Raw genomic sequence first — 27,354 nt, forward strand, 5'->3', positions numbered from 1 at the left:
ATTCTTTCCCACTTTCACGTTCCATTTTCTAGGTCTTAATTCCAACTCTTTTTACTAGGGGCCTGCACTAGACTCCTAACTAACCTGCCTTCAGTCTCTCTGCCTCTTTCCGCCTGTATTAGTCAGGGTAAGCCAGGTTATGCTTCAGTAAGAAACAATTAGAGAATCTCAGTGGCTTAAGACAAAACTTACTTGTAGTTTGTTATCATCATAGATTATAGGAAGCTGATATTTCATGGCATCTTCACACCGTGACCTAAGCTCTACTATTTAGAATTTCGTTGGTTCCTCATGGCAGTTGGCTAGAGGGCCTGGAGGATCTGACATTGACAAATAATATTCTGTACCAGAAGTGACACATTGATTTTTCACTCACAATCATATGCCAGAACTAGTCACATGGCAGAAATGAAAAATTCTCTTGAGTGCTTGGAATAAGTGGAGTAATTGATATTGGTGAGATTAGGGGGCTGTACTATTTTATCTAACAATGAAGGCAAGAATCCTATAATGAAGGCCATGATCCTACCAAGAAAATCAGTAGTCTCTTCAAAGCACTCTTTTACTTAAAACCTTTCCGTAGTACCCTACTCATAGTATCACACACCCTAGATTTCAAGGGTCTCTCACATTTATTGACTAGCTAATATTTATAAAGCACTTACTGTGCCAGATACTCTGCTAGGTCTTTTATATTCATTATCTTACCTATGTCTTACAACAATTATTCAAGGTAGGCGTTATCATCTCCATTTGACAGATGAAGAAACTGAGGATTAAAGAATGTTCTGGTTTAGATTCTTCCAAAATCAGATCCTGTAGCAAGGACTCAGTGCCAGGAAGGGCAATGAGTGAGAGAGGAGTGTGAATAATCTGATAATGAGAGGGTTATCATTGTGGGCAGCTGGGGCTCTCAGTCCAGCTGTGGACCATCTGAGAGATTGTATACAGCAGAGCTCCACACTTCAGGTCAATGGACTGGACTAGCTTTCTACCAACTTCTGAAGGTCTGATTGAGGGTTGCTCTTGAGATGTTAACTACCAACTACTTTTGCCCTGCTCTGCCAACAAGCCAAGTACACACTGTCAACTGTTCAGCAAAGGCGTACAAGCCATCAGTTTTCTAGAACAGTGCTGATGATAACCCACGGGCTACGAGCTTTGGCAGTGTCTGCTTCAGAGAGGTGAAGTTACTTGCCCCAGGATACAGTGAATCAGACTTACACCCAAACACTCCAATTCCCACACCCACTGTCCACACCATTACTGACAATGAACACAGACCTGTGCTCCCGCCAAAATGCATCACTGACCCCTCTCCGGTTCATCCTGTCCTCTTTACTCCCTCTCTTTGTTCATGCCATTCCTTCTGCCGGGAGTTTTCTCTGCTCGGTGCCTCTTATTTAACTTCTTTCCAGGTTCTGTGCTCAGTTCAAACATCACCTTCTCCACAAAGCCTTCTTTGATTATCAGAAACGCTGCCTCTTGTGACTAAACCCCACAGTAGTCAGTTACACTGCTGTCATGGCCCGCCTGGCAAGGACGCATGTTTGGGTCTTTCTCTGGGTTCCACTGTAGGTTCCTGGAGGGCAAGGACCATTTTTTATTCAGTTTCTTCTAATGGAGGTGAAATAGATAAATATAACTGTGTAGGTGCATGCATGCCCATACGCATGTTTATATCACATGCAGGCCTTGCTGGCTGACCTTGCAAGGGCCACACTGAAGCCTGGATTTCAGGAAGAGGTGTTTTTCCTGTTTTTATGCTGCTGTGTCCCCATCAGCTTCTCTCCTGCCCCCACTGCTGGCATCTGTGTTGCCACTTGTACCTTCCATCCTTGAGTAGGGACAGGAGACGGGGCTGACTGACTGGCTGACAAAGGCAGGGTGGTGCAGTGGTCCCCTCCCCATGTCTGGTCTGGGAGATGTGTACTCGCCATTGTTTCCACTAGAAGTGCCAGTGGAATCATGATGGTTTGTCCCATTCAGATGACAGGACCAGGAGAATGCAATTCACCTTAAGGTGACACTCGATGCCATGTGCCAAGGATTGCTAATGACCAGGAGGGGACAGAAACCTTTGGCTTTGTTTGGTTCCCAACAAAGTCCTTCTGCCTGAGTTGCATTCCCAGTGGCTGGGCAGAATGGTATGGGCTGAAGATGAAACTCAGCGGCTCTGCCTCGCTTTCAAAGGGACAGTCATGTTCCTGAGGAATGGCCGTCAGTGCAGATTAAGAAAGAACAGCAGGATAGGGGCATCGCTTTTCTCACCCCATGAGGTTATCTAACAGGGTTCCCCCAACCGCTCCTTCAGCCCTGCCGCTCCGTGTGAAATCGCTGATCCAAGGACGAGCCCCTGGCCACAGGTGCTCTTTCGTCCAAAGCAAAGACAGGCGACCCTTCTGGTCTTTTTCTCCCCATGAGTGCAGAAACAGATTAGATTATTAGTCAAATCCTTTCTGAAACAAACAAAAACAACCCCTATCAAATTACTTGCCTTAACAATATCCTGCACAGCAAATTCCTACGTCGGTGACATAGTGGTTGTGGAAGAAAGCATTTCTTTTATCTGTTTTAAATGAGTTGTCTTTTGATTTCATTGACTACCCCTTCGTTCTTATATGACTAAGAGTTCATCGGAAGAATGGCATCCATTGATGGACTGGAGAGCATTATTATGCTAGTGATACAAGCCAGTCAGAGAAAGACAGCACCATATGATCTCACTTACATGTGGAATCTAATGAACAGAATAAACTGACAAAATAGAAACAGACCCATAGATACAGAGAACAGACTGACATCTGTCAGACAGGATGGGGGTTAGGACGTGTGTAAAAAATGTGAAGGATTGAAGCAAAAAACACTCATAGACACGGACAATAATACGGTGTTAGCAGAGGGGAAGAAGTGGGAGAGGCTGGAGAGGGGAAAGGGGGAATAAATGGTGATGGGAGGACACTTGACGTGGGTGGTGAACTCAGTACAGTGTACAGGTGATGTGTTACAGATTTGTACACCTGAAAGCTGTATAATTTATTAACCAGTGTCACCCCAATAAAGTCATTAGCAATTCACTTCTGATCCCTGGAAGAGACTTGTTCATTTCTGTGAAATTTATCTGCAAGAGCAGTTACGTCTTTCCTAAGTGTGGGTTTGTTGAAGTCAATTATAAAATTATAAAACTTTGCTCTCATAAACCAGTTTATCTTCCCTTCAAAAGAAAAAAGAAAAAAAGAAAAGAATAGCTTTGTGGTATTTCATGTTTGTCTCCACTATTTAAATAGAAAATCTACAAGGAAAACATTGACAACATCAGCTGCCTGGTTGTGAGTCTCTTGCAAGTACAGGCAACCTAGAAGTTTGTTTTTATCTTCCAGCCCCTGAAATCCATCCCATTTATACATCACTCATGTGCCCCCCTTTGCTCTTCTGCACTAACCCAGTCAATGAATTAATAATTATCCTGAATAAAAACCACATAAAGATCCCAGATGTACTAAGAGGATAGTACACACGTGTACCCATGTCATTATACTTTGAAAAGATACATGAAATACATGTTATTATGTGAGTTTTAAATATACATGTGTAAGGGATTGGCCCGAACTGGGAGGGTGGGCAGTGACTAATCAAGGAGAACTTTCTGGAGGAGTCAAATTCTGTGTCACTGTTAGGAGGGAAGAACATAAGGCTATAGTAAGTCACATAAGCATTTATTATTCTTCTACCTGGTGAGGCAGTGCTATTTCTATGGAGAGCCATTAACAATTGTGAAAAACATAATCAGTTCCTGCTCTCTATTCCCCTTCCTGTGGAAAGGCAGCCGGTTGCTCTCGTGCAAAGCGGCTCCATTGTAAACTGCTTTGCTGTTTTCTGTTTGGTTTTTGGTCGCCGCTTTTATTTTTGCCTTGAGCCTCTGATTTCACATGTTTTTCATTTTCACTCAGACGAGTTTGGACTGTTATTGACTGGGAACTTCTAGTCTAATAAGGCCTTTTATTTTTAACCTTTTAATTGGCCCCAGGTTTCAAATGCTGAAGACCCTTGGGTTTCCAATCTGGGCTGTAGGCCACTGTCCGCGTGTGTGCTGTGGTGGGAAGAACATGGGGTTTGAATACGAAGGCCATGGTGTGAGTCAGCTGTGTGACCCTACGCAAGACCTTCAACTCTCTGAACTTGTGTTTCCTTGCTTGCAAAATAAATTAAATAAGGATAGCAATGCTTACTTCCCACAGAATTACAGTAAGGATTACATTCAGTCATATGCATTCATGAATTGTGATTGCGTTGTTGTTTTTAGTGATCAGCGTTATAATTATACTAACGCTGTATGGAGGCTTGGCTGCCAAGAATTTCTCTTTAAGGTCTTCCTCAATTCCCGAAACACTTCCATTGGGAACCGTTAGCCACACAGAAAACATATTTGTCCTTAGCAGTTGCTCTTTACCATTCCCCTCCAGCGTCTTCATATGCAGCTCCTCAAAACAGAAACAGCAGTGTTGTGGGCTTTATGGGGTTATTTCCTAAGATCAGTGCCATATGTCAACATTGCACAAGGAGGCAACATTATTGTTGAAGTCTTTATTATTGTTGTTATTACTAATCTGTGCACTAGAGGGGTCCCTCAGCCTGACCAGCCATCAGGGCTGCTCAGGGGAGGGGGGCATGAGGAGAGGGGCTGGCCAGTCAGGGGAAGGGACCATGGGAGGTTGGCCGGCTGCAGAATGTTGGCTGGCGCAGGAGGTTGGCTGAGCACAGGAGGTTGGCTGACCACCAGGGGTCAGCTCCTGCATTGAGCATCTGCCTCCTGGTGGTCAGTGCGTGTTATAGCAACTGGTTGACCAGTTGTTTGGTTGCTTTGGCTTTTATATATATACAATAGATTAGGCATAGAGCGTAGTGTATATGCTTTGATGTCTACACATGTGACTCATCAGGGAGCTATTTGTAGGAAAAGGATTTCTGTTTAAACACTGAAATCACACTCTTTGACAGTCACCCTGAGCATTGAGATCTATTAGGAAGAAGTAGAGTCAATACTCCCATGTCACATTCACTCTAGGTACTCAATCATTAAGCACCCTTTATGTTGATGTTTCTTTCTCTTTTCCTTATTACTCTTGTTGTTGGCAAACCACACCCACACTCGATGGCTTGTAAGATTCTAATTTATTCTCACTCGTGTTTCTGCTAGTTGGCTGGGTCAGATTATCCAAGTTGGACTCAGCTGGGCAGGGCTCTTCAAGGTGCAGGTTCTTCTGGGCTTGACTCCTTGTTATGGGTCAAGTCTAGGTCTCTCCATATATGTCTTTTCTGGGACCCAGGTGGCAGGGGCTGTCATGGAAATGAACAGGAGGCAAGGCCAGGTGCATAAGAACATGTTACGCCCCTTTTTGCTTCATCTCTGCTAACAGCTAACATCTCATTGGTCAATGCCAGTATTATTGCTAAGCTTAAAAACAAGACATGAGGAAGAATAGCTATATCTACATCGATACCTTGATCTACATCTTTATTTTTATCTATCTTTATCTTTTTTTTTAAAAAAAAAAATCCTCATCCAAGGATATTTTTTCCATTGATTTTTAGAGTGGAATGGGGGGGGAGAGAGAGAGAGAGAGAGAGAGAGAGAGAGAGAGAGAGAGAGAGAGAGAGAGAGAGAGACATTGATGTGAGGAGAGAGAAATATCGATTTGTTGCCTCCCATATGAGCCCAGACTAGGTATCTTTACTTGACTCCTTGTTATGGGTCAAGGTATGTATCTTTAACCTGGAATCAAACCCATGATCCTACTGTCCAAAGGCTGATGCTATAACCACTTAGCAAAATGGGCCAGGGCATATCTTTATATTTTATCTTTGTCTTTATCTTTTTTATCTTTATCATCTATCCTCTCTTTCCTGCTTACCTTGAAACCAAATCCTATGGCCGAGCTCAATGTCAAAGGAGCTGAGCAGTATACTTCTTCCATATGGGGTGGAGAGGTTAAGTATTTTTGGTCAATGATCTAATCGACCCCAAATGCGTAAGTTGAGTTCCTATGAGTGAAAAACATACGTGTGGAGCAACTCTCCTGCATAAGCATAGACCCAGTGCTCCTCTCCATGGGGCCATCCTGAAGTGACACAGAGAGGATGATGGTGACGGGATGATGCTTCCATCCAGAATCTTCCTCACTATTGAAAAAGATGAGAGGCTGTAGGTGCTCCCGGCTTGCCTTGCATCTAGCTGTAATCAGACCATTGCTCTCCCTTTCCAGAAAGTCTATCTATCATGGTTTTTTTAGAAAGCAAACAAACCAGTCTTCAGCTTGGAACTTCAGGGATGCTTAGTAGCGAGTTGCTGTGATAAAGTACCCGCTAGTGGCAGCATGCCGTGACCAAGAACTACAGCTGATTCCAGGAATCACTGGCCAGTGTGTCTGCTCAGCTGACTACCAAGTGAAGTTCATGGAGCGTTGTAGTGACCTGGGTGTTTTCTTAATTGACATTTCATCAGTTTGGGCTCAGAAAGGAAAAAATGTTTGTAACAGTAGGCAAGACAGAGAGAAGCGCATGTCAGATCTTTGAATAAATGGGTGTTTTAACACGATACATTGAAAATGTTAAAGTCTGACCGGTGAAGAGATATAGATGGATAAGCTGCCTAGTGGAGGATGCCCAAATAAGCTATCTCTTTTCTTCTTCTAGGTTCATATTAGAAGAGTCCCAGTTTTTTACCAAATGGAAAAGGTTAGAAAATAATCAATCACAAATAGAAATTTGACTGATTTTTTTTTTTTTTTAAATTTAGGCTGGAACTGAGAGGGGAATCCTTCTTTGAACTTTATAACCGAGATGTACCTTCATCCATACCCAAAAACCACAGCTGATTCCAGGAATCACTGGCCCACACAATAAGTAAGATTATGGCGATGGTTATCAGGCAACTAGGAAAATCACCTTCCCTGTTTCCAGCAGAAAAATGCTCAGCAGAATCTATTCCACTGCTAAGCAAACAGCCCTTTTCTACTGAGGGTGGGTTGAAAGGCCATGGCTCTATATTATCTACTTTGCGAAGGCAAGTATCCCAGGGCAGGTAGTACAAGTAGCAGTCCTGAAATGTAGAGGAATACTTGCTATAGATTCAGGGCTAGAGCTATTTAGACTGCAATAGACAATCCCAAGCAAGCCCCATGACACTTTGAGTGAGGTTAACAGTTGACTTTTGGTTACACCCAGCACTACCGGCCATTCAATGCTTCTCAAATGACGTGTGGGTGAAAAAAATATCCATGCCGAAACCGGTTTGGCTCAGTGGATAGAGCGTCGGTCTGTGGACTGGAAGGTCCCAGGTTCAATTCCGGTCAGGGGCATGTACATTGGTTGCGGGCGCATCCCCGGTAGGGTGTGTGTAGGAGACAGTTGGTCGTTGTTTCTCTCTCATTGATATTTCTAGCTCTCTATCCCTCTCCCTTCCTCTCTGTTAAAAAAAAATCAATAAAATATATTAAAGAAAAAAGAAAGAAAAAACTGTCCATGAGTTTTGAGAGGGTAGGATAGAAAGAAGATTGGCCTCCATCCAGTCTCTGTGGGAGAAGCCCAGGCAAAAAGATGGAAAGACACTTCCTTAGCTCTTAATGTTTTAACTCTTTTAAACTGAGCTAAAGAATTGTTCTATAGGAGGCAAGTGTCAATTTTTGATGATGATAATGATAATGCTGATGCTGATGCTGATGCTGATGCAAAAACTGACTTCCTGAGTATGTGCCCTGTAAGCTGAATGGTCTGGATTAACAAAAGTCAATTTAATGCTGATGTCCATTCCCTTTCATCTGGACTCAGCAGCCTCCCACCTGCCTCTCACTGAAGGAGAATGGCCTCTTCCTTACAGGAGAATTACAATGAATAAATGTCAAAGGATTAAAGGAAATAGAAAATCACCATTAGTCAAATGCTGCGATAATAACTAACACAGGCAAGATCCATCAAGGGATGCTAAAATTAGTGGGTGAAAGTTTGAGGAGAAGCAAGATAATTCATAGTAACATGTTATGTTCTCACCGAAGGATATTTGTTAATGACAAAGCCAAAAATTTTAACTTTACAGTAGAGAAAGTTGGCAGACACTACCTCATCCATGTGACCAAGGTTAACCTCACCAGTAATAAGACATATTGACATTCTGTATCCCTCAGAGAGACGCATCACTTCTGTGGTATTCTTGCCCAAAATCTGTAATCTCAGATCTAATCATGAAAACAGCCAAATTGAGGGATATTCTACAAAATAACTGAGTAGTACTTTTCAAAAGTGTTCAAGTCGTGAGAGAGAAGGAAAGATTTAGGAATTATTGTAGATTGGAGGATATTAAGAAGACACAACAATTTAATGCAATATGGGATCTTGAATTGGATTCTAAAATAGAATAAGGATATTTGTGGAAAAATTGGATATTTGTGGCAAAAATTGGATATTTGTGGAATAAGGACTATAGTTTACTTAATAGTATTGAAGAATGTTATTTTTATAGATTTGGTCATTGTGCTAAGGTTATGTAAGGTGTTGATACTGGGGGATGTTTGGGAAAGGTTATACAGGAACTCTACTATTTTGCAAATTTTCTGTAAGTATGAAATTATTTGAAAATATAAGTTTAGCAAAATAAATGTATACTTTACATTCCAGTAGTTTAGGGATTTTATTGTATCATTAGGGTCCCCATTTTATCAAATAAAGACTATGATCATCTATTATTTACCTATCAAGAAGGCTCTGAAATTTTAAAAATTCTAATCTCAAGGCAATGAATTTTAAATTACACAATTCTGTTTAGCATTAACTGTCAGTTGGATATTTTCTTTCTTCTGATGTTGCCCTGTGGATTATGGACTTTTTTCTATAGACTAGGCTAATGAGCAAGAAATCAAATCAGAGATGGAATTTCAGAACAATTCTGGCCTAACCAAGTTTGCTGGCCTCTCTGAGCCTGCCCTGGCTCTTTAATAATGACCTGATCTCTAAAGTCACCTTCTGAGGAGAAAAGGCAGTAGGAGCCTTTCATTAGTAAGTGTGATTAGCACCAAAGGATTGATCGTGTTGTTCCTGGGCTCACTATCCAATGGCAGCAGGAGGTGCTTCCATTATTTCTGGGCTCTGAAAACCTCCCAGCAAAGATTCAGAGCTATTTCTGGGTATTACCAGCTGCTCCCCCTCGGGGTCCAAGGACAGTGTTTTCCCAGTGCCTTTCAGCCAGGACCCAGCACCATTCAGCTCAAATCCACATCATCCACATGGAGCATAGACAGCAGCCTGGGGAGAGTGGTATCTAGAAAACTGAAATCTTTGAGGGCTAAGGAAGACTCAGGCAGAAAACATGTCCAAGTTTGACAAGATAGGTAACAGAAGAGCTGTTAGGGAAGGACACAGGGCCAGGGATGGAACTTGCAACCAAGGTATGTATTCTTTGACTAGGAATCGAACCCGGAGCTCTAATCACTGAGCAGCACTAGCCAAGGCTTGAATAGTCTTTTAAACTAACCCTGTTAATGCCGGTGGTCTTGATTCAGCATCTAGAAGGGTTCAGAAACCTGGAGAAGGCTCTTTGCATAAATTAAATAAGAGTCCAGAGATGAAACATAATTTTGAAAGGCATCATGGGAATTCAAACAGGACTTAGCTAAAGGGACTAGGTTCTCCTTGTCTCAGGACCCCTTGCTTTTGATTATCACAATTTGTCCTAAGACAAGGTGGGGATATACACATAAAAAGGGTAGGGTTAGGTACAGAATCCATTGTCAGATTAGGAAATTACTTCCGGCTGTTCAGGTGTTTGGCCAGGAGGAGGCAATAACATGTAGATTAAGATGCCCTGAGCTGTCTGGCAACAAGCAATCATTTTATGTATCCTCTTCAGGTTTGGGGAAATGCCTTTAGCCATTCCCAACAGGCGATAACCTATGTGGGTCAGCCCTTGTTGAGTCCCCAAGTTCCATCAACCTTTTGATGAAACCCTTGCAATTAGACATGCTGGAATTGACTGTGGCTGTTGTGTTGAGACTGGACTATTGAAAGTTAAAAATAGGAGCAGGAAACCAATGAGGAGGTCATTTCTGTAATCCAGGAGAGAGAGAAGGCAGTGATTCAGTCCAAGGTGTAGCAGTGGAGGTGGTGGAAAAGGCTTGAGTTGGGGCTACAACTCAAAGATAAGGCCAACAGGATTTCCTGATGCATGGATGTGGGATATGAGTAAAAGGGAGGAGGCGACAATAATGCCATGCTTTTTAGCCTGGGCAGCTGGAAGGAAGGACTTCCTGTCAGTTCAGGTGAAGGAGATTGGGACTGGAGCAGGTTTGATGGCGGTGGGAGGAGCAGGAGTTTGTGATGTGTTACATTTGAGATGCTTGCTAGACCCCCAGGTGTCAGGAAAGCAATTGAATATGAGACTGGAGTCCAGAAGAGAGGTCGTGGACAGAATGCTGGTGTTTAAAGCCAAAGGTGGATGAGATGGGAAGTGGAGGGAGTATAAGTACTAAAACATTAAGAAGTCAAAGCAAAGGAGGAACAAATGGAAGGTTCTGAGAGGGTGTGAGGTAAACCCAGGAAGCCCCCAGGAGAGCATGGTGTGCTGGAAGCAAAGTGAAGACAGGGTGGCAGGAGGACAAAGGGCAGCTGGAGAATGCTACTGATAGATCAAGTGAGGGGGGCGGGGGTTGGGGCAGAGAATCTGAGCTGGATTTAGCAGAGAGCATTGGTGACTTAGAGAAAGACATTTCAGGGACAGGGTGAGGCTAAAAACCTGCCCCAGATGAGTTAAGGGAAAAAGGTGGGAGAGGAGACAGTGCATTTTGATGGGTCTTTGGGGGAGTGTTGCTACCGAGGGGAGAAAAGAAATGGGTGGTTATTTTCCAGGAAAAGGAGAAGCAGGAGATTTTTTTTTCTAAGATGGAAAAATAACAACAGTCGGTTGAAATGATGAATAGCTCAGATCCTTTTAATAATGTTATGACATCTTTCTGTGCTAGGGGTCACATAGAAAATGCAATAAAATGTTGCTGCTGGTGTCAGGTGGGGGTTGGAAGAGGTAGAGAGGAAAAAGATAAACATGACATGGGAAGGAAAAGAGAGAGAGATAATTGAGGATCGACACATCTTAAATTCTGTGAATCTGGGGAGAACTGGTTATCAGCCATGTCTAGATCAACCCAGAGTCTTGTACCAGATGAGTTGTCCAGTGCCTGCTCTACAGTAGGCATCAATCTTGCTCTTTTCTGACAGCCCAAGGGCTCAGTTTAGTCTTGTGATAGAAAGAGACCAGCCTCAACTAGACATAGGGACCTCATCAAATAGACAGGGGATCTTTAGATGATAGTGATGGACTTGGCATAGACCTGAGAGTAAGGTTAGTTGACGTTCAAATTTCAGTGTGTCTTGGGCAATGCTGTGTGAACTTGGGCAAATCTCGGAGCCTCCATGTTCTTATCTACATCATGGGAGCTATAATAATGACCACCTTAGAGAGTTGTTATAAAAATGCAGTGAAAGAATAAATATAAATGTTGATATATCTAAAAACGAAGCCAGTAAATGAGTTCCCTGCATCCTTCTAAAATATAAAATAATTTTACTTGTGTCTTAGGTTTGTTTTCCCCTAACAATTTAGAGGCCCTTCTTCAAACTCTTGACATTTCAGAATCTATTTCTTTTTTTTATAGATTTTTAAATATATATATTTTATTGATTTTTTACAGAGATGAAGAGAGAGGGATAGAGAGTTAGGAACATCGATGAGAGAGAATCATCGATCAGCTGCCTCTTGCACGCTCCCTACTGGGAATGTGCTCGCAACCAAGGTACATGCCCTTGACCGGAATCGAACCTGGGACCTTTCAGTCCGCAGACTGACGCTCTATCCACTGAGCCAAACCGGTTTCGGCCAGAATCTATTTTTTTAAGAAACTTGTTTTTAAGTGTCTGAGATAAAAATAAATAAATAAATAAATAAAAAAGGAACCTGGAAAGCAAGCTTTTTTATCTCCATGTTCTGTAATGACTTTATCTCCAATAACTGTAACATGGACAATATAGATTTTTCTAGCACTTCTAAGAGATGAAGCCTTAGTTATCTAGCTCCAGGGTGATTTTCTGAACAGGTTGTACATGCTTGAAACGAGGAGTTCGTGAGTAATCTCTACTCTTGCTATACTCTCTGGCTGACCTCATGCCCTAATAGCACCAGATTCAACTGTGAGCTCATTGTAGACTCTCGGACTCCACGGCCTTAGCAGGTGTCCTCCAACTTGGTGTGTTCAGCTGCTCATAGAGAAAGATCAGGCAGGTTTGTCATTCCCATTTCACAGAGGAGGTAAGAAAAGCACTTGCAGGTTGTGTAATTGCAGAAACCCCTTCTCCCTGGGATTTATCCTGAACATTTCTAGGAGATTTTTAAAGGATTTCCCAAAGATAAAAACATTTCCCTAGTCAACTGTGGCAGTCTCATTAGTCCTCAATCGGTGAGGAATGAAGGTAGGAGGCAGCTGAGCAGTTGCCTAAGGCAAACTCATTAGTCAACAGAGCAGCAAACTGAGGCTCACGAGCCACAGGTTTGCCTACCACTGACCTAAGGAGTACTAAGGTATCCCAGGGAAGTAAAAATTTCACTGGAAATGTAAGATGAAGGCAATTGTAGTTACCAGAATGCTCCTCAGAGAGTTCTTTATGATTAGAAGATACATTTTGATAAAGATACTTTGGGATGGGGAAGATGAGATAAAACCTTCAAGGGGAATTCTTGTTAACAAAGAGCCCCTGAAATTTCCTGTAGGGAGAGGGGTCCGGGTATCTGCAGGGCTTCTAAGTTTTGCTGAGTGAGCTATGCAAGCCTGGGCCAGAGCTGAATTGCTGGGCGATACAGCTAAAGCTGAAGCCTATGTGTTGATCATCCTTTAAGGTTCCCCGGGCAGTGCGCAGCGGTATGGGTACCACACTGAAATAGGTGTACACAGGATGCCAAGACCTCTGATCTTCCCTACTCATCGCCCATATTGTCTGCAGACAGACTCCCCCTTTCAGGTCAGATCCTGGAGGATCCCTTTCTGGGATTTGACCAGCCTAAGAGGAATGACTTAACAATATCGGCATTAAAAACTGTTCCCACAGCGACAGTCAAGTTCATAGTGAGAGAGCCCCACTAACACCCACAAGTTTACAATGAGCTTTTTATTCCTCAATATCTAAATGTGAGCAGATAATCACAGCTTCTCAGGCATCTAAAGGATGTCTAACATGAAAGATAGAAACCAAAATTATACCACAGTAAGGTGCACTTGGAAGACAGAAGGTCTATGAGAAGGAAAACTAGTAAAAGAAACACATCAAAAAAGTACTCACTCAGATCTTGAGAGAGAAAATATTGCCACCATTGCAACCATGAGAGATGAGCAGGATAGTATATAAAAGGAAATACTAACCAGGGTGTGTGTGGGAAGGGGGGGGGGGAGGTGGAAGGGGGAGATAAAAAAATAAGAGCTCTGGGATTTTGCTAATATGATATCAGAAATTAAAAACTCATTACAAAGATTAAAAAGAAAGTTGGGGAAATCTTTTGGAAAGTAGAGCAAAGAGAAGGCAAAAAGGGAAGAAAAGATAAGAAAAGTAATGCCCATTCTGGGACATTAAATGTCCAAATAACGGGCATTCCACCCAGGAAGAACAGGGAGGGGGGCCCCAGCAGAGGCAGTGCTCACTCACCGGACACTGGGTGGGCACGCTGTCCTGGTGGCCAGCAGACTGCGCAGTAATGAGAACAGTCGGACTTGCAGAGATCTTTGGTGCTGGCTAGTTCATTGCGGCATCCCTAGAACAGAAGTAGAAATAAACCTGCAGAATTATTATTTGGTTTGTAGAAGTCTAGGCCTAGTGAACAGAAATCTTATTTGAATCACCACAATTTTTTTAAAAGACAGCATCACTTTGAAGGGCCAGAAAATTATTAGTCAATCCACCAATCTAAGTTCAACACAAAGTTGGGAATATCTTTTCTGAGACAGTGGACCCAGCAGAAAACCCGGTTGAGGCCTGATGGCTGCCTAGTTTAGGCTGAAGTCCTGGTTGGTGGTGGCCTGGCCGCGAGGCGCACAGGGAAGCGAGGGCCAATCCCCAATGCCTGCTTTTTAAGCTCCATATGCAGGGCCATCTCGTGGAATTGCATTGCTGCTATTGCCGCTATTCTGTAATTTATATTCGTGTTTGCTTTCACGCAACTCTATTTATTCTGCTTACATATGCACTGAAGTTACACTGCTGCATTTACATTATTTCCCAGGCCCATGAGAAAAGTCACCTTGGGCTGGTCTGTCCCAGTGAGCCCTGCGCCCTGTGGATGTTCATGCGCAGTGTTGGTACCGTAGCACACACGCCAAGGTTGCAGCTGATGGTGTGGGGAGGCTTATCTCTCAGCCTCCGCATCTGGGTGCACTTGCCTCGTCCCTCGCCCTCCTATGATACAACAGGAAAAGGGGACAGACACTTTGTCCACTATCAGAGTAAATTCAGCTCTTTGCATAGGCAGGTCAAGTCCAATCTGCCTTTCACTTTAATGAATGATATCTTGACACTACACAGTAACACCAAATGCCTCCACACCCCACAACACAACCCCCAACCACACTGTCAGCCTGACAGGGAATGGCTCAGTGAGCCAGAGAGGAGTTCGCAGGAGCCAGTACTGTTAGAGCCTGAGGGTGCCACATGTGTGAGGACCACAGGGTGGACACCAGCGGGGACGTCTTCCCTGGAACAAGAGCTCCTTCCAGGTGCTTTAGCAGATCTGGGAGACCCACTATGTGCTTCTCTAGCTCTTACTCCTCCAAGTCTCTGAATAGGGTAATCTTGCCATTTTGCTAAGTCTGTTTGGCTCTGTGGTTGCTCTCTGCCAAGTAGCAGAGAGGCCAAGAGCTGTGGCCTCTGGGGCCAGACAGCGGAGCCCAGCTCCTGCCGTCACTGACTAGCTGTACAGTTTGTGCCACGGTTTCCTCATCTGTGAAATGGGAATGATAACGACACCTCCTGCATGTGAGGATTGTGCAGACTAAATGAGTTACTCATATTATGTACTGAGTTAAATCACCCAGTGAGACGTGAGGGCTCAAAATGTCTGTTATAATTATTCTTTATTTTCATGTGAGGATGCTGCACACCCCATCTCCTTCTTCATACTTTCCCCCCTTCTCTAGGCATTTCTTTGTTTGAATGTTATAAATTAACCACTAAAAAGAGAAAAACAATTTTTTCCGAATGGCTTACATAAAATGTCACATTTCCCCGAATGTGTTACGTAAATATAAGGCCATTATCGTCTACCCTTCTGGCCTGGATTTGCAGACAGTGTTCAAACAAAGCACATGGTTGAAAATGTCGTGACATTGACTTAAGATTTCAGTCTCATAGGCATTTTATCTGACGTGCCCCATTTAAACCCCATTTGGCCAATAAACGCTTTCCTTCTCTCCAAGAACTGTTCATACGTGAACACTACTGCAGAGTGACCGTCTCAGGTGTCATTCTGTGCCAGAAGCTGTGATGGGGAGGCTCCGTGCAGAGGTGGCCAATGTGGGTCAGCTTACTTTCCCACTGCCCCCCGCCCCACCGGCCCCTGCCTTTCTCTCTCCTACTTGGAACCAGGGGTTTGTCACTGATGTCATGCTGTATGAAGCATCCATCTGTGTTTTTTGTTTTGTTTTGTTTTTAATTTTTTCCTGTTTTGATGGAAGCAAGAATGGAAATAAAGACATCTACAAAACATTGCAATGCATTTACACTCCCCTGTCACTAAGCTCCTTATCAAATCGTGGACTTGGAACAAAGTTAGCAAGCCTGGGATTGCAGATGCTGAGGAAGGAAAGCCAAACAGGAGGAGAAACAGAAGGAAGGGATGATGTGGACATTCAATGCCTACTTTTTAAGAAAAAGGGCCGAGACTGGTTTGGCTCAATGGATAGAGCGTCGGCTTGGGGACTGAAGGGACCCAGGTTTGATTCCGGTCAAGGGCATGTACCTTGGTTGCGGGCATATCCCCAGTGGGGGATGTGCAAGAGGCAGCTGATCGATGGCTCTCTCTCATCGATGTTTCTGGCTCTCTATCTCTCTCCCTTCCTCTCTCTACAAAATCAATAAAAAATATATTAAAAAAGAAAAAAGAAAAAAGAAAAAGGGGGCCCCAGAGGGAAAGGAGGAAAGTTTGGGAACTGTATGTAGTAGGAAACCAGGCAGTTTGCCCCGTGGTTAGGAAGGGGTGGACGGCAGACTTGGCATGCCTGCGTTCACAGACAGGGTCCTTTCTTGTTAGTCCTGTAACTACAGTCCCTTAACTTCTCAAAGCCTCAGTGTTCTCATCTGTTAAATGGTCTCCATGGGCTGCTGCAAGAGTTAAATGTCATAATCACTGCAGAGTGACAAGCTCTGGCTTTGGAGCCTGTCTGCCTTGGTTCAAATCGTAGCTCAATCAGACTCACCAGCTGTGAGGTTTTAGAAAAGTCGCTCTATTTCTCTGTGCCTCAGATTCTTATTATTAGGGATAATAATGACACCTAATGACAGGATGACATATGGGGTCAGCCAGAGCATACCTGGCAGCTAGATGTGTTAAATGTTATTCCGCCTTTACTTGTAGGTGCTTCTGCCTTGGTTTGGTAAAGTACCCAGCATGACACCCGACTCAGTCAATACTCAGCTATTATTATCAATCATTAAGATGCTCACTTCTCTCTCTTAAAAGTAACATGCTCTTTATAGAAAATTTAAACATCTGGGGAAGTAGAAAGAAAAACTAATCATTTTGAGCCACCTTCAATAAACTTTTGCTGATTTTTGGGGGGTTTTGCTCGATATAACTTTGTATTGTATGTACATGCATTTTGTAGACTGCCTTGTTCACATAACAACTTAACAGAAGCCTCTCCCCATGTTATTACAAGCTCTTTGTAGACATTATTTTGATAATTTCAATGATAGGCCATTGGTTACAAATACATTAATTTATGTAAACATTCTTGCCTGAATTCATGCTTGTTTGTTTTTAAATATTTTTTTAGAGAGAGGAAGAGATAGAGATAGAGATAGAGAGAGAGAGAGAGAGAGAGAGAGAGAGAGAGAGAGGTGAGAGAATGCTGCATACAAAACGATGTCTGCCTTCTTCCTCACCCCACACCAGGGATCGAACCAACAACTTGGGCATTGGGTGATGCTCCAATCAACTGAGCCACACCTGCCAGGACTCATGTTGCTTTTGATTTTTTGTATTTTGAGGTGAACATGCTTGTGCATAAGACTTTTTCTCCCATATCTGAGATTATTTCCTTAGAATACATTGTGAGAAATACAAGTTTTAGGTCATAGTAGCATATATTTAAGAGTCTTCATACGTTACCCAATTACTTTCCAAAAGAGTTTTATCAAGTAAAACTACAATCAAAATATATAAAAACACATCCTTTGTAGAACTGGGTTTTATCCTTTTTAAAACCTTATTTCAACTTATAGATAAGCAATGACCCTGAGGGTTGCAGTAAGTTGTACTTTAATATTCATGTGTTTTGAGTATTTTTCTGTATGTGGATTTTTAAACTATCTTTTCTAGTCTGTTCATGCCCTTTGTCCATTTTTCTTTAGAAACTGTAAAATGTGCCTGTTGAATTTTGTATGAGTTCTTTATACATTAAATGATACCATTTTTCCCCCTGTCTCTAAATATTTGTCCCCAGGCTATATTTTATCTTCTGTTGTTTTTTCAGGAAGGAATGTTTTGTTTTTAATTTGTTGGGTAACCTGTTTATTCTGTGTATGATTTGTTCTATTAACAAAAACTTAAGAGTAAACATCCTGGGGTGATTGGAGTGAAAGGGGGATTAATAAATGTAAATTAGAGGAATTTACATTTATGGTTCATAAATGTAAATTCCTCTAATTCTTTAATCCATGCAGGGTTCAGTTATGTTGGTATGTGGTATGAATTAAGGCTGGAGATTGATTTTTCTCTTCTAATTTGCTAGCCAACTGTTCTGTCATCTGTGGAATAATTCTTCCATTCCCCATTGATCCCAGATACCTCTCTAATAACAAATCAAGTTTTTTTTAAATACATTCTAGTGCTATATGTTCTTTCCTATTGATCTGCCTATTCATTTCTATGCCAATATCATGGTGTTTTAATTATAGTTAAAGGATATTTTAAGTCCACTATTTCAAGAGAGAGGCCCAGCAGAGCCAGAAAAATTATGTGAATGTGAGGATATGGGCAGTAGATACTTACAAATGCCTAATAGTCTTCTTTTCCTTGCCCATCCTTGGAACCTGAATGTGTCACAGAGTGACTGGTATTGGTGGAAAGGAGATACTCGGTGATGTAAAAGGCCACCCAGGCGTTAGCTCCCCTGGACAGAGCTTAGGTGGGTACCGCCGTCCTTTGCCTCTGCCTCTGCTTTCTCTGTGTTCCACATGAATCCCCCCACTCCCAAAGGAATAGCATCTTTTCTGACACCTTGACGGGTTGCCAATGTTCATCTATGATGTCGGCATCTTGAGCTCAGGTGGGGCCATGTGACCTGCTCTGCTCCATGAAGGTGAGCGGTAGTGACGTGTGTCCCTACTGGGAAGAAGCTGGAAGAACCAGTACATGGTGCACCAGGCTCTGTTAGCCTGAGCCCCGCAGTGGGGCAGCATGGAGGAGAGTTGAAGCCTCAGCAGTTTTGCAGAATGAATGACAAGTTAATCCGTATTGTTGTAAGCCACTGTGTTTGGGGTCATTTATTACAGCGACATGACCTAGCCTGCCCTGACTGAGAGCAAGTGTCAGGATATGTCACTGTTGGTCTGGCATGAGCATGGGCTGATGGACACGCACACCAGCCAGGACACCATGGGGTGCACCCGGCACGATTGCTAGCCAGGTACTTCAGTCAGGTCTTATCACCCCATCTCTTTAAGGTGACTTTGCATATCTCAAATCTCATTTCCTAGGCATTGATTTTCTAACTTAGATTTTATAGTCCTTATTGATGCCAGCCCCTCTTCTCTGATACCAAGGGCATGCTTTGCTGTGCTGGGCAGTCGACAACTTCATATTTTATTGTTCCCACTATGTTTATCTTCTCTCCTCATTAAGATGGTAAGTTCTGTAGTCATGGTCAATTGTTGTTGCTGTTTCTGTCCCATCACAGACTATAATGCCACCCGGGGCCTGCCTTCCTTCATCTGAGGATATGTGTTATGTTCATTTTATATTTTCCCAGCCTGTGTGTGAGGTGCTCCCACTGTGCTTTGTTACTTAATCCCAAGACCTTATTGCTCCCAACTAAGAAGTGCTAAGCTTAGAGCACTAGTTAAGTATACAATTTTACCTATATGTTCCCAAAAATTCTAGTTTAGCACTTCTTAGTTGGGATTCAGGAATCTGTATTTTAACAACTCCACCAGGTGATTCTCATCATGAGAGAAGTTTGGGAAACACTGCTCCTAACTGAATAGACCTGCACAGGTGACCAGGGACGAGAAGCATCAGAGCAGGAGAAGGATTTTGGTGTCCTCCTCACCAATAGGGGGGATGGGAAAGTCTAATGATCACAAGGCTTGGTTTCTGGCGTCCAGCCAGCCTGGATTCCTAGCTTCACTTATGAGGTATTGTGATAGGGCCAACCTGTTGGATCTCTCTTGACTTTAGTTTACTCATCTGTAAAATGGGGTTCTTTGTAGAGATTGGATGAGAAGATATGTATAAAGTGCTTAAGCACAGATTAAAGTAGCTATTTTTATTTGTCTTTATTACTAGGTTAGCCCAGGTGTCTCTGGGGTTCCCTCATTCCTAGCTGGTTGATTAAATTTGGCACAAAGTTCCCTGCCTTATTCCCCAAGGCTTTGGAGTTGCCCTCAGTTCATGGTCTGTCTTATCACCTTGGAATAGCTCCTTACCCCCTCTCCTTCTCAGAGTTCACACCCCTGAAACAGTACATATCAGTACCTATCTTACAGAGTTGTTGTGAGGATTGGTGAATCAGTATATCCGAGGCCTCTAAAACAATCCCTGACATACAATGAGCAGTCAGTAAGTTTTCACTATTGTTATTCTCCATTTCCACATTTGTAAGTTTGGCAATTTTTATTGAATATTAGTCACCCATTCTCTCCATCTTGCAGGCTCAGTTCCATTAGATCCAACTGCCTTCCAAAACCCACGTCCCCATTACCTGCCCCTCACTAACCCCTGAGCCTCCTTGAGACCTAAGGTCCAATTCAGCGCTCCTGCTATTTCTCTTCTGGGGAGTAGCCTTGCCAGGTCAGTTTGCCCCCAATCCTAAATCTGGGCAAATAAAGTTTCCCCATTTTCTTATGTTACCATTTAAGATGCCACTAAGCAAGGGTGGAGGGCAAGGCAAGACTTACTGTCTTGGTCCAAATAATAAAGGGATATACACAATAAAGGGATATGCAGGTGATATGATTTTTGCCACAATTTACTGTCTCACAGAGCAAATCTGTTCCCACCCACCGCAGTTCCAACAGTTCTTCTGTCATATGATCCTGAAAGTAATTGAAAATATCTATTTTGGGTGGAATTTCTACTGCTGGGATGAAATCCTGGCTATTCCATTTTCTGTCATATTGAGTATGTTAATAATTGTCTTCCCTCCGTCTCCTCATGTAAGTGGGTATGATGTTGCCTACCTTGCAGAACCGTTGAAAGAATTAAAAGGAGTAACTTAGAGCCTAGCCAGTTTGGCTCAGTGGATAGAGCGTCAGCCTGCAGACCAAAGGCTTTGATTCCAATCAAGGGCACATACCTTGGATGCAGGCTCTTCCCCAACCCGGGCCCTCGTTGGGGCACATGCAGGAGACATCCAATGGATGTGTTTCTCTCACATCAATGTTTCTCTCTGTCTTTCCCTCTCTCTTCCACGTGAATTCCATTCTTTCGTCAAGCCTCACCTGGCCTGGGGATCTGCGGGTGGCAGGAAGAGGAATCTCTTTCCTGTTTGCCCAAACAGGTCCTATGGTCTTAGGGCTGACAGAATGGGTTCTGTCTGTAAAATGCTGAAGACTGCCAGGCTTTGAGCTGATGGTCAATAAATTGCGGTCATTATCATCCTTACCTAATCCATATGCCGAAACTATGAGCTTATCGTTCTCAAAGTTTCCAGCATTTTGAGAAATGGAGGTGATTGGTTTAGACATTTTTTAAATGACTGTTCATCTCTGTTCCCCTGAAGGATAAGAAACCTCAAGCCTTTGGTGGTTTAAAACAAGTTTATGCAGCTTGTTGACCATGAAGCTTCATGTGCCACTAACTCAATGCTTTGCCAGGAAGGAGCCACAGGTGAAGGTTGGGCAAAGTTGGAAAAATGCTTCTTGCTGCCATTCTGCAAATTGCAGAGGCCAGATTCTGGCCCAGCACAAGGGGAGGGGGAAGCTGCTCCTAAGTCAGGTGTAGTCTAAGAACCTCGCCCAGATGTGCTACCCTATGGTATGGTGTGGGGATGGGGGCAGGGTTGGAAGGAGGAAACAAGAGAAACTCAGCCCCGAGAGGACAAGAAAGAGTGATAGCTGCCCTGGGCAGTGAGTGACTGTGGCTGCAAGCAGCAGTGAGAGATGCCATCAGCTCTCTGTGGTTGGCTCTCAGGCTCGGGGACAGGTGCATTCAGGCAGGAGGCAGTCCTGCCCTGTCAGAGGAGCCTGCCTGAGACAACAAGGCTCTCCTGCTGGATTAGGATGAGAAAATTACATTTTTCTTTAGTGGTTTTATTGTGAGATTAATTTCAGATTTATAGAAGAGTTGTAGCAATCGTGTAGGGTTTTCATAACTCAGCTTCCCCTCATGTTAGCATCCTACATTGCCAGGGTACATTCATCCAAACCACGGAATATTGGCACCTGCCATTAACTAAAGCAGCGGTCACCAACCTTTCAGACCTCATGGAGCACCAGTGGTCTCGATTCTGTCTGTCTTTGTCTTTCATGCCCTCGGCACTTGTGAAGAGTATTGGTTAATTATTTTGTAGTGTGTCATTCAACTTGAGTCTGTCTAATATTTTCTAAAGATTAGGCTACGGCTGTGTATTTTTGGCAGGAACACCAGACAGGTGAAGTGTCCTTCCCATCTCATCATGAACAATATCAACATGGCTCTCCATTGGTGATGTCAACCTTGATCACTCGTTAGAGTGGGGAAGGGCAGGTTTCTCCACTAACGGTACCATTTCTCCCTTTCATACTCGGTTTGTTAGAAGTGAATCACTAAACCCAGTCTACACTCAAGTGAGGGAAGTTAAGTGCCATCTCCTAGGGCAGCAATTTTCAACCTTTTTCATTTCATGGCACACATAATTACTAAAATTCTGTGGCACACCAAAAAATGGTATATTTCTTGCCACTCTGACAAAAGAAAAGGTACAATTTTGAGTCATTCACACTGGATAGCTATTGTTGTGTTGACTGTTGTCATTTTTTTTATTTGACAATTTAAGAGGTCAGTGTCCCTAACAAAATAGTCAGATATTGCATGTTTTAAAAATTCTTGCGCCACACCAGTTGAAAATCGCTGTCTTAGAGGAAGAAAATAAAATAAGTTGTGGGCGTGTGTTAAAATCACCACAATAATTAGTAAATATTTTTGATGAAATGCTTTGAGGCTATGCAAATATTCTCTGTATTAAAGCTTCCCCCACTGGGGCTTTTATTGACCCATGGATTTTGTCTGCAGCGATGATCATTGTGGTGTTCTCATGGTGATGCTCTCTTTCCACACAAGGACCCTCATTGTGGTCACATTCTATGGGCTATTGGACAGCATGGAGAGCTGCATTAGGGCATAAGAGAGAGGGGAATTAAAGATGTCCCTGGGTTTTGGACCATGGGGAATATGGGAGGGGAGAGATTTGGAGACTGAGGATGATGGTTCCTTCTGGGGTGTGTGAGCATCAAGGCTGAGAAGACCAGTTAGACATCCCCGTGGAACTTACTTGAAAAGGTACATTTTGTTGGTGCTGTGGGACTGAATGAGATCACTTGGGAAAATGGGACTCACAATGGGGCGCAGAGAGGCGTAGGTGGGGAATTCAAAAGGACATCCACATACTGATTTATGCAAAAACTCACAATTGATTCACTAAGCTAATAAACTATGAGATGAGATATTTTCTCTCCTTCTATACTGACAAATGTATTTTCATCATCATCTGGAAGACCTCGTTCAAATTTGGGTTTCTCAGATTCCTTGAACTTCCACTTGAAAAGAGGCGATGTGAAGACAGCTGGCCCCTGAGCCCTGGTCTGGTGCATCCCTTGGTTTGCCCTTTGCTGAAGCGTGTTCCTGGGTGTCTATGTAGACACCTCAGCCTGCAAGCTCTGTCTATCACCCCTCCTGGCAAACTGCAATCCCCTGGCCACCCCTACTCCTGAGGGTACATCCTTAGGCCTGCTCCCTCCAGCAGCATGGTACACTCATAAGGACAGCCCCAGGGAAATCCAGGAAATCAGGGCTCTCTGGATAGGGAATCTGAAGTCTTGGATATTCAGATAGTGGTCTACAAGTCAAGGGGTAGGTCCAGGATTCTCAGCCGGCATGTCCTCTTGGTCTGAGATGCCACACTCCGGCCATAGGAAGTGGTTAGACTGAAGTGGTGGGTTACATTCTACAGTTACACTCTGGAGTGTTGGTGGATTACTCCCTGGAATTATACTCTTGAGTGTTAATGGATCACTCTGGAATTATACTCTGGAGTGTTGGTGGATCACTCTGGAATTATACTCTGGAGTGGTGGTGGATCACTCTGGAATTATACTCTGGAGTGGTGGTGGATCACTCTGGAATTATACTCTGGAGTGGTGGTGAATCACTCTGGAATTATACTCTGGAGTGTTGGTGGATCACTCTGGAATTATACTCTGGAGTGGTGGTGGATCACTCTGGAATTATACTCTGGAGTGTTAGTGGATCACTCTGGAATTATACTGTGGAGTGGTGGTGGATCACTCTGGAATTATACTGTGGAGTGGTGGTGGATCACTCTGGAATTATACTCTGGAGTGGTGATGGATCACTCTGGAATTATACTCTGGGTTACTCTGGAATTATACTGTGGAATGGTGGACCACTCTCTGGAATTAGACTCTATAATTACACACTGAAGTGATAGATTTCAAAGGGAAACACAATTGTGATGTGAACACTACTTCCTGATCCCCCAAAATGCAGCTGGCAGGGCTCTGGAACACACTTCGTGCTGCTCCTTGGTGTCTGAGAATTTCTGGAATCCCCAGGTGATTGGAGCGAACACTGGCCCATGTCTTAAAGTCACATTTTTACTCCAGCCGTGAAGATATCACCTTGGAATTGGCCTCAGTGGCAGATCTGTGGTTACATATTCATAGCACTACTTTAGTAATAACGGTTGGAGCAAACTTCAAAAAGATGGAAATAAGGTGTTTTTTTTTTTTTTTTTTTTTTTCTTATTCAGAATTTCCTGACTATTTTTAGTTAGTCTGGGCACTTTCCAGTGCATCAGTGAATATAACTTGTTTCATTCTGTGAAAATCAAATAACTAAAAAGCTAGCCATGTATTTCTGCCACAGATGATATTTTTATTTGCATTTTGAAGTGTTTTTATGAATTGGATCACAAAACTAATTGAATCAGAGATGAATTTTGCTCAGGAAGTTGAAGTATTTTATGAAATACAATTGCCATAAGAAACTGGCCTAATTATTCAGAGTTTTCTGGTGTAAAAACCTACTACAGTTTTGAAAGCCCTCCAAAGAAGAGAGCCCAGCACCCTCCTGGCAAAGAAATACTTAGGAAGTATAGCTTTAGCTTATGAAAACACAGCTCCGGGACATATTGTGTAAATGCATCATACTGGTTTTAAAGGCTACACTCTTTAAAACTATCCTTCTAGTGTGTAATATTCTTCTCTGTCGTTGCAGCCACTGTTGGTTAAATATGAGTGTTGTTCTGCATCTAACTGCTTTAACCTTGCTCAGTCCACATTTCAGTGCTACTACTTTGATTTTTTTAATATTGAGGAAGCACTGGTATCCCAGAAGACCTCAATGCTACAACCATTATCAAAACTTTTTTGCTTCATTCAGACTTTTTGAAAAATGCAGCTGGGGCTTGGCTTGTCCAAAGATTAAACTTTTCTCCTGGAGGCTCAGAAATTGTAGAGATGTGAGAAGAGTTAGTTTCACTCTCATCTTTCACTTGGGTAGCTGGGAAAGATTTGGGGAAATACTTTGGCTCACCTGATTAGGACCACAAAGATGTCTCCTGAGCTGACATCAAGCCATGTGGGCAAGACATTGCTTGATGTCAGCTTAGGAGACAACTTGTGTGTCTCTGGCCTTCTGGTCCTCTGCCCTTCCCTGCCTGGACTCTATCTTGGGGGACCAAGGGGAGGGTAAGGAGGGTGTTGAGTAGGAGGCACTTACTCCTCTGTGCTTCCTTCCAACCAGAGGGCTATTCATGCACCGCTCCTACTCACAAGTGTGAAAACCACCAGTCCTCAGGCCCCAACAACCTTAGTGTTGCATTCAACCACTTTGCAGGAAAAAAAGGTTTCATTTGGTTTACTAACACATGTTCCCCAGAGGGTGTGCAGGCTATAGAGGCTGTGAGAAGGGAACTATCTCTTAGGATCCAGAAAAGTCAGAGAAACCAGCAGGGGAGTCTTGACCAATGGCCAACAGGTTCCACTGTGCGCTTTGACAGTGGTAGTGTTGCTTCAGGCACTGAGTTGAAGAGGATGCTGAGTGAATAGGAGAGGATGGGTACCCTGTGATGTTTGATGTTGAGGGTGAGAGGTTTCTGGAAGCCGTGGTGGATGGTGCTATGTTTATCAGGATACCGATTACCAAAGAGGCTCAGGTTGACGAGAAAGATGATGAATTCAATTTTGATGTGTTGCCTTTGAGGGCCCAGGTGATATCTGGGTCCACTTGGCAGTTGGGCACATAGGCCTTCCCCTCTGAACGGGAAGGCTGGGCTGCAGAAGTTGATTGGGGAGCCACCAGCATATGTGTGGTAGCGACTGGCAGGGATGAGAGCACCCAAGTAGAGGGCAAAGTGGGAACTGAGAAGAGGAGGTTGGGCAGAACCACCCAGAACACCAATCTTAAGGAGTGGAAAGAGGAAGAACATCTCTATCTTGTTTCTCACTGTCTCAGCCTTTTGTCCCATGGATACCATCTTGCATCAGTGCACAAGGGTTATCTATTTTCTACGTCATTGTCACAGTTATCGTCTGTCTTTTTTTATAACCATTGTAACAGGTGTGAGTCGTTGTGGTTTTTGATTTGCATTTCCCTGATGATTAGTGATGTTGAGCACCCTTTCATGTGCCTGTTGGCTATTTGTATGTTTTCTTTAGAAAAATGTCTGTTTATATCCCTTGCCCATTTTTAAACTGGATTATTAGTACTTTGCTGTTGAGTTGTCTGAGTTCCTTTTACATTTTGGGTAATAATCCCTTATCAGATATATGATTTGCAGATATTGCTCCTATTTTATTGCTTCTAAAATGATCTGAAAATCAAAATAATAATAATAAATACAGCATCATATACATATTAGTTATTTTGGAAAAAATAGCCCTAACTGGTTTGGCTCAGTGGATAGAGCATTGACCTGCGGACTCAAGGGTCCCAGGTTCAATTCCAGTCAAGGGCACATACCTTGTTGTGGGCACATCCTCAGGAGGGGGAGTGCAGGAGGCAGCTGGTTGATGTTTCAAACTCTCTATCCCTATTCCTTCCTCTCTGTAAGAAAGTCATTAAAATATATTTAAAAAATAAATAAATAGTCTTCCAGTTGGTATGCGGGGGCATAGGAGTAAGTCTATGTGAAGGCAGCATTTCAGAGCACTGGGCTTCCCCACAAGCTCAAGTTTATAATCTTCACGAAGATATGAAGCCAGGATTCTGATCATGTGCCCCTCACTCCTTCCCTAGCTGTTGTGAGACCTGGCTAGGCAATTCACTTCATGTCTTATTAGCCCCATGGCAATGATCCTATAGCTCCCACTGTGAAGAATCCAAGGGGACAAAGTTGTGTGACATCATTTAGAATCAGAACTGTCCTAAGGAGCCAGAGTTTAAAACTGGAAATATATCCTATATAATAAAACGCTAGCATACAAATCGACTGAACAGTGGAACAACCAGTCTCTGTGATGTGCACTGACCACCAGGGGGCAGATGCTCAATGCAGGAGCTGCCTTTGGTGGTCAGTGCACTCCCTCAGGGGGAGTGCTGCTCAGCTAGAAGCCAGGCTCAGGGCTTGCAAGCACAACAGCGGTGGTGGGAGCCTTCTACAGCAGCATTAAGGATGT

The 27,354-nt window shown here is 43.2% G+C and overlaps 1 protein-coding gene across 2 annotated transcripts in view; it reads left to right on the plus strand.

The window, feature by feature from the left end:
• EGFLAM (EGF like, fibronectin type III and laminin G domains) overlaps positions 1–27,354 on the plus strand; it is a 124,940-nt gene that overhangs the window by 21,274 nt on the left and 76,312 nt on the right. The window lies entirely within an intron of this gene.

Source organism: Pipistrellus hanaki, assembly GCF_964339955.1.
Source record: "Pipistrellus hanaki genome assembly, chromosome: 4".
NCBI classification, from domain to species: domain Eukaryota; kingdom Metazoa; phylum Chordata; class Mammalia; order Chiroptera; family Vespertilionidae; genus Pipistrellus; species Pipistrellus hanaki.